General features: G+C 43.6%; 1 non-coding gene across 1 annotated transcript; it reads right to left on the bottom strand.

The window, feature by feature from the left end:
• Positions 1–332: 332 nt before the first annotated feature.
• TRNAH-GUG (transfer RNA histidin (anticodon GUG)) lies at positions 333–404 on the bottom strand. Its single transcript has one exon. It is a non-coding gene; the product is annotated as a tRNA-His (tRNA).
• Positions 405–13,955: the final 13,551 nt, after the last annotated feature.

The raw sequence follows: 13,955 nt of genomic DNA, 5'->3' as shown, positions 1-13,955 counted from the left end.
AGCTCAACTTCAATAAAGAAACTTGCCTCTCCTTCCTCTGGATGCAGCTAGATTAATGATGGGTCGTCATCAGCAGCACCGCCACAAACACCAGCCTCCTTGTACTGTGTCCAAGGGAAAGACATAGTATTGGGTTGACTTTATAATCTGCTTCTTCCTTGAATGAACCCACACAATTCACTGCTACCACACGGAATAAGTGAAAGGGAAGTCACTCAGTTGTGCCCAAGTCCTTGTGACCCCATGGACTGTAGCCTACCAAGCTCCTCAGTCCATGGAATTTTCCAGGCACGAATACTGGAGTAGGCTGCCATTTCCTCCTCCAGGGGATCTTTCCGACCCAGGGATTGAACCTGGGTCTCCTGCATCACAGGCAGACGCTTTACCCTCTGAGCCACCAGGAAAGCCAGAGAGGAGAGCTAATACCGTTATTTTAGGTATTCAGGGGATCAAACTGACATCACTTGTTTGAAGACACATTACGGGAGAAGGAGAAGTAAATGATGACTGGTATCCTGACTTGGACTAGATGTACATGGTGGTGGTTTAGTCACTAAGTCATGTCCGACTCTTGCGACTGTAGCCTGCCAGGCTCCTCTGTCCGTGGGAGTCTCCAGGCAAGAATCCTGGAGTGGGTTGCCATTCCCTTCTCCAGGCGATCTTCCCGACCCAGGAATCTAACTGGGATCTCCTGCATTGCAGGCAGATTCTTCACCAACTGAGCTACAAGGGAAGACCAAAGTCACTCAGTCGTGTCCGACTCTTTGCAACCCCATGGTCTGTACAGTCCCTGGAATTCTCCAGGCCAGAACACTGGAGGGGGTAGCCCTTCCCTCCTCCAGGGGATCTTCCCAACCCAGGAATCAAACCCGGGTCTCCCGCATTGCAGGCGGATTCTTTACCAGCTGAGCCACCAGGGAAGCCATGACACTCCCTAAAACACTAATGAGGAAGATGGTCACTTTTAGCGTAGGAGGAAATCACAAATTTGAGCTTGGCTTTGTGAATGTTTGTTTCATTTACAAGACATTCAATTGATGCTACTGAGAAAGCATTTTATTTCCTCGACCTGGGTATATAAAACTGGGAAATCAATAATCTATGAATAGCTATTAGAGATATGGACATGTGTAAGATTGTAGAGGTGGGGAGGAAGGATGGGTAAGAGGGTGGCCCAGGAGTCTGAAGTTCCTCCAACATGTAATGACTGCAAAGAGGTGGAAGGAAAAAGCAGGGAAATTTCCAGTGTAAGTGATGGTTTCAGGAAGAGAGTGAACAACAACATCATCTGCTGCAGAGATGACAAGTAGGAGGAGACCTGAAAAAGATCTCCAGATGCCACAGCTGCCCTGAGACGGAATCCTTTCAGGACACGGCCGGGGAAGGAAGCAGAAGACAGTAGGTTAAAAAGTGAGTAAGAGGTAAGAAAACAGACCCACCAAGTGCTGTGTAGAATAGGCAGATAATTTCCAGGATCTAAATCAGAGGAGGTTTTACTGGGCTTTCTTGGTGGCTCAGATGGTAAAGAATCTGCCTGCAAATGCAGGAGATGGCAGTTCGATCCCTGGGTCAGGATGATCCCGTGGAGAAGGCAATGGCAACCCACTCTAGTATTCTTGCCTAGAGAATTTCATGAACAGAGGAGCATGGCTGGTTACAGTCCACGGGGCCATAAAGAGTCAGACGTGACTGAGTGATTGATACTTGAACTTTTTTCACTTTTACTGGCTGTAGGTAAAAGGAGTGATATCTTCCATACTGTAATCTGAGAACAAGAGAGATTTTTTGTGGGTGTAGGCAGGTTTGCAGATCTTACAGCTGGACGATGAGAGAGATTCTGTTTATTGGTTTACTTTTCAAGGAAAAGGGAACAATTTCCTCTGCTAAGGGTAAAGACAGTGACGTTTGGAAGTGGAGGTGTAGTCCTAGCTTGTAAGAGAATGAAAAAGGCTCCTCCTTGTCATGGAAAGAGAAAAAGTCAGTTGCCCAGAGGTGCACAGAAGGACTGCAATGCAGAGAGATGGACTGTTTCTTCAATCAGGCCACTCTGCACATCTTCACTGTCACCAACATGGTCTAAGCAGCCCCATCTGCCGAGTTACAGTAGTAGACAGCCTCCCTGTCCACTCTGCTGTCCGTTCTAACTCGTTCTGCTCATGACAGCCAGAGAGAGAGCAAAAAACACAAATCTGTTATCACTATTATTCTATGGTCAACCCCCCTAATGGCTTCCTATTATTACAAAGACAAAGACCAAAATCTTTAACTCAAATAGTGTGACCATACAATATATCATCCAACCCCGGAGCCTTTCAAGATTGATGGCATGTACTATTTGCAATGATGCTGGGAGAGCTAATGTAAAGTAAGATCGCCCTGGGCAAAATGGGATTGAGCACTACCTTGTATATTAGATGGTACTTGGCTTAGCTACTTCATCCCTCTCCAGCTTCTTTCACATCACATCACCCTCAGCTTTCTCCTTTCCAGGTAAACAATTCTCTTTATTTTTTCTCATCTGCCCACCTCACTCCCACTGCAGGTATTTTGCACTTGCTATTCCATGCACAAGAAATGTGAACTTCTCCCCACTCAGAGCTGTTGGAAACACACCATGGGTTCGGTGTTCTTAAAAAAGAGACGTTATCACGTTTGACAGTTGTCGTGAAGGGAAGGGACTGGTGCGTGTTCATGGCAGGAACCAGACCACCACCCCTAAGTACACTAGCCCACAGAAATGACAAGTCTGCATGAATATGGAAGTATTACCAAGATCTCCCATATCTTCCTTGTGGCGATGAGGAAAGTCTTGCTCAGGAAGCAAGGTGAGAAATTCTAACTGTAACATAGTCCTTAAAATGCTGTCTTGACTTGTTTTGAGGTCTTGGCTAGAGGCCAGTCACTTTCCCTTACCAGCTTCAGTCCACATTCCAACCACCCGCATTATGGGGTCTCAGTTCAGGGCTGCTACACACTCACCTGAATTGTCCCAGACAACAAGGACCCTCTGCCCAGAACCTGCTGAGACGATGTGAACTGGGCCGTCCTAACCCTGCTACACCGGCATCGCCTGTCCTTCCCCCTGAGGCCAGGCTCATGTCCACGGCTTCGGCTTCCTTTCCCTGCGACCCACTCACTACTCTGCCGAGAGACCCTGCGGGGTCTGGTCTTTCTCCCCAGGGCGCTGGGAGTAACGAAGATGGGAGGCTCTTTCTGGTTTTTCTCTCTTGATCCAAGTTTGGCTTCACTGTACTTCAGCCAAAATGATGTGGTTAAAACACAGACCTCTTGACTACAGCCTCCCGAGAACCTCTGAGATATGGTATGACATGGTGGTACTCCACGGTGTCTGACTCTTGGCGACCCCCATGGACCATAGCCCACCAGGCTCCTCTGGGCTTCTCCAGGCAAGACTACTGGAGTGGGTGGCCATGCCCTCCTGCAGGACATCTTTCCAGTCCAGGAATCAAACCCATGTCTCTTGCATCTCCTGTATTGGCAGGCAGATTCCTTATCACTGTGCCACCTGGGAAGCCCTGCTACCAGCTGTTAATCCTCAGAAACTTGGAGAAAATAAACCTTTGATTATTTTTGACTGCCAAGTTTGGGGATAATTTGTTATGCAGCAATAGATAACTAACATTCAAGCTAATGTTCCTCAAAATTGGCATGATATTTGGGCTTTTTCCCCTCTCCATTAAATTAGATTCCTTTTGTCTGAAGGCTAAGTTTTTCTGATCTCCCTCTTGCATATATATAGGAAAGAAAGAGTACTCACACACACACACACACACACACACTCTCTCTCTCTCCAAACAAACAATATATCTGGCAAGAGAATTATGCTTCTAATTCCGATCAAATTTTATAAATGATATATCTTTGGAAATGATTCATTCATACACCTGCTTCACAGATTTTCATGTAATCAAATCATTTTACCATAATTTGATTCTATCACCATTCAATTCAATGAGTTAAGTGAGTACAAAGTGTCTGTGTAAAATTCTGGCTGGAAGTGAGAGGAATACAAAAGAAGGAAAGTATGCAATTCCTATTCTCAAGGACTTAATGGTTTAATTAGCTAGTTCTCCAACTTTAATTAGTAAACTTGATAAATATGCAAATTCTCATTCCCCATCAAGATTCTGATTCAAAAGTGATCTCTAGTGGACATAGAAATCTATGTATTTAAAAAGTTTCTGGTAGAATTTTGGTACAACTGTGTGCTAGATAATCCTTTGAAAAAATGCCCTATTTTAGGATGCATATAGAATGGTGATTTAGGAGTTAATTTTTTTTTTAATGTCAAAGAAGCAAATCTAAAACATGCATCAATGGATTTGCTTAGAGATAAATCACATCCTCAACAAAGCAATGGCAAGGCTTCAGGATGGACATTAAAATCCTGAGTTCTAGGGAGCTGAGCCTGAGACTCTGTGATGGCCTGGAGGGGGTGGGAATGGGTGGGAGGTGGGAAGAGATTCAAGAGGGAGGGGACATATGTATACCTATGGTTAATTCATGTTGATGTATGAGAGGAATCAAACTAATATTGTAAACCAATTATCAATCAATTTAAAAAAAACAAGTTCTGGGTCCACTTGTCCATCCACCTCTCTCTCTCACACACTGAACAGATTAGTTTACTTCACTGGGTGTCAGAGTCTTCACCTGTAAAGTGAGCGAAATGCATTCAATATTTCCTTAAAACATTCTCAGTCTTTAAAATTAGACAAGTTTAGAAAGCAAGTTGCTAGACACCAGTGTACTATTTTTGGCACACTCTCCCAAGATATGTTTTCTCTCCAGAATGTCTCTTCTTCAGTTTTTAGTATACAAAACTGAGTTAGTCAAGTATTATTCATATGATTGTTAAAAGGGCCAAATGAGACAACATAAGTAAAATTGCTTTTTAACTGTAAAGAGTGCTCAGTGAACATCCCCCAAACTCTGCAGGAAGAACTTTACCTGCCTTTTCTCATTTAAAATTCCTAACTTCCTATGGCGCAGTTAGTATTCTCTGGTGGCTCAGTGGTAAAGAATCTGTCTGCAATGCAAGAGAGGAGGGTTAGATCCCTGGGTTGAGAAGATCCCCTGGTGGAGGAGGAAATGGCAACTGACTCCAGTATTCTTGCTTGGAGAATTCCATGCAAAGAGGAGCCTAGTGGGCTACAATCCATGGGGTAGCAGAGTTGGACATGAGTTAGCGACCAGACAACAATTGCATTTTTACAGTCAAGGACAATGATGGAAAAGTTACAGAAGTGACCTCACGTCTCAGAGCAACGTACAATATTGCCTCACAGTTCGGGTTCAAACTCAGGACCATCTCACCATGAAAGCTGACATACGTGGATAACTGGGACTCACACCATCACAGGGAGAGAAGCCTTCTTTATCCTCCCACTCCAGTATCTCACATCTCTGGTGGTAACAGTCACTGAATGTATCCGCTTAGACACCTATTGCTGATTCCATCCTTGCCCCCGAATCTGCATTTCCACCATGGAGAATCACTACATGCCTTTGGTGATTCTTACCATCAAGGACTTTTGGAAAGCATGGTTCTGTCCATCTCTTTTCTATTGATTATGAGTACCTAGGAGAGGCTGGCTTCTCTGGTGGTTCAGCGGTAAAGAACCCGCCCGCCAATACAGGAGCTGCAGGAGAGTGGGTTTGATCTTTGGGTCGGGAAGATCCCCTGGAGAAGGGAATGGCAACCCACTCCAGTATTCTTGTCTGGAGAATCCCATGGACAGAGGAGCCTGGCAAGCTACAGTCCACAGGGTTGCAAAAAGTCTGACATGATTGAAGTGAGTTAGCATGCACTCATCAATGAGAGGTGATTTTCATCTTGCATTTGGGGCTTGACTGAATCCTATGATTAAAATGTCTAGCTCAGAATGAGGTGTATGCCAGTTGCAGGGCCTTGTTCTTTCAGACTGAGCCTCCTCCGTGGCCGGCTTCGCTGCCTGCTGCATGATAACAGCCCTGTCTCATCCCCAGCAGTCCCCAGATAAACAGCTGCGCTGCCGCATTCATTGTTGCTGAATCCCCTCATTGTCCATAGGAAGTCTCTGCCCAGTGCAGGGTGCTGGGAAGTCTAGAGACAGGTCAGCAACAGAGCTTCCAGGATTCCTTTCTGCACTAGTCATCCACCGAATTTTGGGCCTGGCTGGACTCCAGGGATTCTGACAGAGGGGGGTGCAGCTCTGAGAAAATGCAAATAGCCTCGGGATTTTTTACAAAATGAAAGGTTTTATCCACTTAACCCATTCCTGAGTCATTACTGATCTTCCATCCTTGTCAATTCAAATGTGCTTTTCAAAATAATGGACAGCAAGACATAGAGGCGCCTTCAAAAGACAAATCTCATGAAGCAGTGATTAAAATACAAACAACGAAATAACATCTCATACCTATTATGACTTTTCATTATGCCTTTTCTGTCCATAAGATCTCAGATAAGCTCCATTTGGCTAGGATTTTTTTTTTTTTTTCTTGCTCATAAAGTTTTTCCAGACAGTGCCTGGCAGAATGTCTTATTGAGCACTTTGTGCATATTTATTGAATAAATGTAACAACTTTAACACATCTCTACAGATATGAATAAGATTATTTGAACATATCATCAGTCTTGGACTATTCCAGACTGAGATGGACTATAGGAGTAGATAATTTAAAAGAATGGTACTTTTCTCTCCAGCATCAAAAAGGAAGTTGAATTCCTGGAGTGGAGTTGGATGAAGATAGTTAAATCAGAAAGTCAATTTTCAGTGCATCCAGCTTCTATAGAGTCACAACCTATCATTATATAACCTGAATCCATCTCACAGACATATTTCATTTGGTCTTCATACTTTTTTGAAAAAAAAAAAAAAAATAAGCCATTTAAAAAATCACATTGTTTCACATAAAAATCTAGGTTTCTGTTTATCCTTGCAAAATCAGATCATCTGGCTAGACGTGGTTCTAAATTCCACATGACAACCATTAACGGTTACCCATAGATGTTACCTAGTGAGACAGTGTGGTACCACAGTATTTAGGTTAGGTGCGGTTCTAAATTTCACAAGACAACCATCAAGGATTACCCATAGATGTTACCTAAGGAGATGGTGTGGTCCTACAGTATTTAGGTTCTTTGGAGGATTACAGTAGAATCTTATGGAAGCAACACATGCTGTCATTACCAGCAGTAGCATCAGTACTTCAACACCCCAACATCATCAACCTTGTGATACTTACCCACCAACTCTGCACAGACCTAGGATGGGGACTCTGACATAAATATTATACTGTCTTTCTCCTTGACTCCTCCTCTGCGTTCTTATCCAACAGAACTTCCTGCAGCAAAGGAAGTGTTCTCTATGTGTGCTGTTCAGTATTACAGCTACTAATCACAAGTAGCTACTGCTCACTGGGAAATGTGGATAGTACAATTAAAGAACTGAATTTCTGATTTTATTTAACTTTAGCTAACCATACATGGCTAACAGCTACTATACTGCACCACACAGCTTCAAAGTTTCACTCAAATATAGCTTATTTTTCGTCCCCTGTCAAACTCTGCTCTCCAGACCTGAAACTAATTTATGTTCTATCATAAGAAACTGGCAATATTTTATACAGGTTATCTCTTTAAGCAGCAGTCCCCAACCATTTTGGCACCAGGGACTGGTTTCATGGGAAGATTTTCCATGGATGGGGGGCAGGAGATGTTTTTGGGATAATTCCAGTTCATTACATGTACTTGCACTTTATTTCTATTATTACATCAGTTCCACCTCAGTTCATCAGGCATTAGATCTCAGAGGTTGGGGGCCATTGTCTTCAAGGATAATTTAACAGTTTGCAATGACAAAATGACATTTAAAAACACGAATTCTTTGAATCTTCTTCCCCATCCTACCTTCACTATTCTAAGCAGGGACTCAGAACTCATATTACACATGTTTAGCAAGTATCTTCTAGGTGATTCTTAGAATCAGGTAAATTTAATTCAAAGAGGGATAAGGAAGAGGAGTGAGCTTGCATCATGCAATGTGTAGACGTTTTTGAACAAGTGCCAACCTCCCGGCTTGCCTTCCACTGCCCCACCTCAACCAACCTCCCCCACCTCGACCACCCGCCCTCAAGTCCATTCCTTCCCATGGGCCTCTAAGAGGGAGTATGGCCCTCTGCTGAGTCATTTCCTAACAGGCACTTTTCAGATATGAGCCAGCTCTGGTCTCTTGTGATGATTTATTTCCTAAACCAACAACTGCTACCCCTGCAGCGATGTTTGAACTATGTGACCTTGAACTGCTTTCCATCATTGTATGCATCGTGGTAGAACCTCTACCGTGCTGGGCAGCCATCTTTTCTGTCCTGAGACTTTGAATTTGGAGTTCAAACAGAGGAAATCATGGTAGAATCAAGATGATATAAATTTATGGTGAGGGGCAGCCCGGTTTATTCAGATCCCCATGAAGGATCTGGTAGAGCGATTCCTAGGAAAAGAGAACAAAGAAGCAAATGCTCAGAAGCAAAGAGAGGCACCTCCCAGCCTTGGATGGAAGGAGAGAAGGACCCTGCTTTACATCCTAGTGGCTTTTCAGCGAGGACAGGGCGCAGACTAGCTCTGATTTTGGTGACGAAACTGAGAGAACGTCACTGGCTGACATCAGGCAAGGACAGCCTGTCACATTGGCTAAGCTCTCACTGCTTTCTGGGGAATCCATAAAGAACTGCAAGTTGGCAACTCAAGGACCCAAGACTAATGTCTCTGCTACCTTCCAGTCGACTGTTCTGCCCCAAAACGTGCAATACAAGTTCCACTGTTCCCAGATGGTCTTACTTTTTCTCTCCTCTCTCTTAGAAATCCTCTGTACTTCACTCTTTCCTAATTGTGAGAATAAACAATTAGCATATAAAATAAACTCACTGTGAAGTAGTTACCCACCTTTCTCTGGGTTTTTCTACAACACCAATTTCCATCCCGAGTTAGGCCCTGCGCTCCGGTCAGCCTGGGGATGGCTTGGTTACATATCCAGACAAACCAGCAGAGACACACGCACAGGTGTGTAAATCCTTGTCCTAGAATAGTTACTCCAAACTAGGTGTGCACCCCAGGAGCATTTCAAAGGTGTGGACTATTGGATTGGATTCTTAATCCATAGGGCTAAGATAGATTTGAGAAACTGGCATGTTTTTATAACACCTTGGTCTTTCTGATACTGGGGGTACAAGTATTTTAATTTCGAAAGCACTGTCGGAAAGGAGAGTCACCTGGATGGCTCAAGCGGTAAAGAATTTGCCTACAATGCAGGAGACACAGGAAACTCAGGTTCCGTCCCTAGGTCAGGAAGATCCCCGGGAGAAGGAAATGGCAACCCACTTCAGTATTCTTTCCTGGAAAATCCCATGGACAGAGGAGCCCAGTGGGCTATACTTCACAGGGTAGCAAAGAAGCAGACAATACTGAATACATGATGGATGGATTAGCTCTAAAGGAAAAAAAAATCAGATATTCAAAAAGATGTTTGTGGGGTGTATGTGGTGTGTGTGTATCTGTGTGGGTGTGTGTGTGTTCTGATATTTTTAATATCAGGAGGGGATTTCTGATAACCCTGAAGTCACATTTTTCCCTTACTGTTTTGAAGTCATTGATTTACTGCCAGTTTTGCCTGGAAGCCTAGTCCAGGCTTTCATTTGAGGTGAAACAGCTGGGTTCAGCAGTGTTTTTGGTCAAGAGAAGACAAATGGACCCAGTACCCGCTAAACAGAAAGTCATGTGTGAACAAATGAGGTAACAGCTAGCTCAAGAACCAGTGGTGAAGAGATGACTGAAAACCTAGGGGAGAATTCAGGACTTGAATTGAACAACTACTAACCATTTGCACATAATCAATTTTTAGAGTCAGGGGGCTAGGGCAAAGTTTCTCAAACTCAGGAGTATTGACATTCTGGGTCGGAAAATTCTTTGAGGTTAGAGGCGGGGAGGCTGTGTGCATTGTCGGGTGTTGAACAGTCCCCTTGGCCTTTTCTCTCTAGATGCCAGCAGTTTTTCACCCCCAACTGTGATGATGGAGCATTTCTCCAGACTTTGCTGAAGGTGCTGAGGGGCAAAACTGTTCCCAGTAGAGACCACGGTTCCAGATGCACGGGGTGGGGGTAGGGGTGGGTGGAGGGAAAGAGGAAGGGCCCCACGCTGGGCTCCCTTAGTAAGTTTCATCCCCTTTAAAACTGTCTTGCATAGTAAAAGCAGGACTATAGGTAAGCAGAAGCGGTAGCAGTAAAATGTCTCATTTACAAAACACGAGCTTTTAGTGGACTTTCGGGGAAACTTCGCTCCTCAGAAGCTGGCTTTGGTATTTTTGAATTTTCATAAATCCCGTTACTGTCATACAGACTTGTACAGCTGGATAAACAAACTCAGCCACATCTTCATTAGCAGCTCTGCATGCAGAATCCGAGTCACTTTGAGATGTTTTGTATTCAAAGCAATTGCAGAGAGTATTTCCAGATCCTACTGCCTGCTTTAAATCTGTGGTTTTGTTTTTATCATTGGGGTAGCCTATTACTGCTGGCCAGTTGTGTAATAACATTTGCAGCTTAAGTTTGGTGTCTGTTTCTGTACAGAGCTGAGCTGCTACCCTCCCAAACTCTGGTGTGACTCTAGTCACAGCAGCACTCACGGATCAATACAACGCACCTCTGTCCTTGATAACTGGTTCAAGGAATCTGCGACTGAGCTCACGCAGACAAAACCATGCCAAGGAAGAGATGTGCTAAGGGAAGAATAACTAAATCTTCCCTAGATTCAAACACCCGAGCTCTGCACCAGCCTATGCCTCGGAGACCTGTGCACAGTCAGCTGCTGAACACACAGCAATTAGTTCCTTGACATCCTTGCCCCAGTTATTAAGAGTCCACCAGAATAACAGATCACGAACAAATACGATTTCAGTCAAGGGACTTTATGTAGTGTCTTGGTTTGTTTTATTGCTTGCTCTTTATCCTTCTGTAAGGTGATGCAGTATTTACCTATGTTCTAAGGCTCAGAACTTGAATTTACTTATCTTAAGACATAAAACGTCTTGCAGAAATTCTCCTTAAAATGTTGGCCAGCTTCCTTCTGAGGTTTCACTTGAATTAAGTCCCTCCAAGACATAGCTCTGACTCTGAGCTGTGGCAAGTTCCTCTGCACCACTGAGAGAGTAAGGGCTTCAGTTCTCAGAACTCAGCAACCCACTTTAGATTTTTATGATTGTTTCCTCGCCTGCCATAAAATGAGGGTGAGAATTCATGTTCAACAGTCGATACACACTTGACACAAAGTGCTGGGCTCTGAGTTATGTGTTGAAGAGTTTAAAAACAGAAAAGAAGAAAAAGAAAAGGTAAGAAAAAAGAAAGAAAGAGGAAGGGAGGAGGAAAGGAAACCTTCTGTTTTGGGGAATCTAGTTGAGAAAGCATCATCTCTGATGTAAGTAGGGTGGCTGGGGGTAGCTGCTGCTGCTAAGTCACTTCAGTTATGTTCGACTCTGTGCGACCCCATGGATGACAGCCCACCAGGCTTCCCCATTCCTGGAATTCTCCAGGCAAGAACACTGGAGTGGGTTGCCGTTTCCTTCTCCAGTGCATGAAAGTGAAAAGTGAAAGTGAAGTCGCTCAACTGTGTCCACTCTTAGCGGCCCCATGGACTGCAGCCCACCAGGCTCCTACGTCCATGGAATTTTCCAGGCAATAGTACTGAAGTGGGATGCCATTGCCTTTTCCGGCTGGGGGTAGGGTTGAAAGATATTAAAATTAAAAAAAAAAAAAGATTTTCATTAAGTGCTTTGAAATCACAAGCAAAATCTCATGTAGATTTAAGATCTTTTTATATAATAGGATATAGCAGGAAATCCCTAGAGCTAGAGTGACAGACTCTCTGGTTCTTCTCTTCTATTAAAATAAGATACTGCTCCAGGATTCTGAATTTAGCAGCTGTTGGTATATGTGTCTCTTGCCACACTCATAAAGATTTTTAATGTGCAATAACATAATATATACCTCATGCCTTCTATGGCTGGATGCATTATTTATAATTAACTGACTTCGTACCATCTTCATGTGTGGAAGGAGCAATAATTGGAGCTATCCGTTTTTAGTTCATAGGAAGTAAGATGCTCTTCATTTTTCACAGAGCCGTTTACTTGCCACCCTTTCTTGCCAATGATTTGAAACGGTCAGCTATAGCTCCTGTTTTGTTTCAACAGACTCACAACTGGGAGACGATGCCAGTTCAAAGTGAATTAACCTGAAAGTTCATCTGGAAATGCTGAAAGGCCTGCTGCACCCCACAGCTTAGGTGCAGATGTTCGGGGCAGACCTGAAAGTCATAATGTCTGTAACGGAATGCATTCATCTGTAAAGTGAAAACGATCATATTGATGTTAAATCTGAAAAGAAAAAGCAAAGGCTTGGATGGAAGTTAAAATATTCCCCTGGCAGATGTTAGTATTTGTAATTGTTTTCCATGGTTCACTTTTGCCCTGTGTCATGAGGCACTTTGGATTCACAGAATGAAAGAATCCCATCCACACATTTTGTTCTGAGAAACGGTCTGCATATTTACTCACTGTATTTACTAACATGGATTCCTAGTCACTTTCTAAAGTTCCTCTTTGCAGAAACTTATACCAGTCTTTGCATCTGGGCCCCTCTTTCCTCCAACTCTACTTTCTCCTGTAAGGGAGGCTAAAACCAGGGGTCATCTTTCTCCATTGTGGAACATATACAGGGACAGTCCCGACGTTTATAGAAAGTTCTGTTTCTAGAGATTGGAGGAGGCTCCTGGTTTCAGAATGAATCTCAGTGGAGGATATGAGACTCTACATGAGCCCAACTGTTGACGCTTCAACTCATTTCACACGCAGGTACAGTCCTTATGAGAGGGGCTGGGTGACTGACCATGACCTGACAGAGCTTTGCAGAGAGCACAGTAGTCAGCCAGGGAAAGTATGACACATAAAACAAATGATCTGAGGCTGGATATATTTACAGATAAAAACTATAGCTGGTTAGGGAAAAACCTAGGGTGTATTTACAGAAGAATTTTTAGCATCTGAGCTGGGACAAGTCTAATGAGAGAACTTCAACAGTCAGAAAAACTTTCAACCAATAAATTGGGGTGTCGGGGGCAGAGAAAGCTATGCAGGAAGGAGCTGGATAAGCATAGTTATGGAAGCAGCAGGCGAAAAGCAAGATTGGCCATTTGGACAGAGGTAGGGTTCCCAAGGGGCTCAAATACAAGACTGACAGGGAAGCAGAGACCACATTTCACACCCAAGGTAAATTATTTTGAAATGTATTCTGCTAGCAACAGTCTACTGTTTGGTTTTACCAGGAAGTGATCAGAGCAAGACACTCATTTTTTAGTAGACATATCTGTCCCTTTCTACCAAAATGGAATGGAGTAGGAGGAAATTGAAGGCATCACCAGTCCCCAACGGGGTTGAGTTTGTTTATTTGCAACAACTGGTATTTCACTATATTAGACAGCAGACTCAGGTTGACTCATGTCCAAGTGTAATCTCAGATGTTAGTGAGAGGTTCCATATGTCCAGTACCACAGGAATTACAGCTGCTCGACGATTTCCAAAATCTGGAATTGCACACACGTGTCACAATAACTGAGTCACACAGTCTTCGCTGCCTGTGGGTCTTTACTGAAGTGCAGATTCCATTTTTTGAATAAGAAAGAGGTTCCTTCCACCTGTTTGTCACATACCTTTCCATATTTACACTGCCAGAGAAATTATTGCAATCAATAAGGCTGATTAGTCTTTTTTGTCTTCCCCTGATCTTTAGCATCTGTGCTCCTGAAGTCCATCCTGTATTAATACGGTAAATTGATTTTGCATTTCTAAATGACAGCAACTCCAGCCCAGCTGCCGCACATTCCTCTCCTCAGCCCTTGCTCTTCC

The sequence above is a fragment of the Odocoileus virginianus genome, chromosome 22 (genome assembly GCF_023699985.2).
Source record: "Odocoileus virginianus isolate 20LAN1187 ecotype Illinois chromosome 22, Ovbor_1.2, whole genome shotgun sequence".
NCBI lineage: Eukaryota > Metazoa > Chordata > Mammalia > Artiodactyla > Cervidae > Odocoileus > Odocoileus virginianus.
The sequence above is the reverse complement of the archived record's forward strand: the minus strand, read 5'-3'. Positions and strand labels throughout refer to the sequence as shown.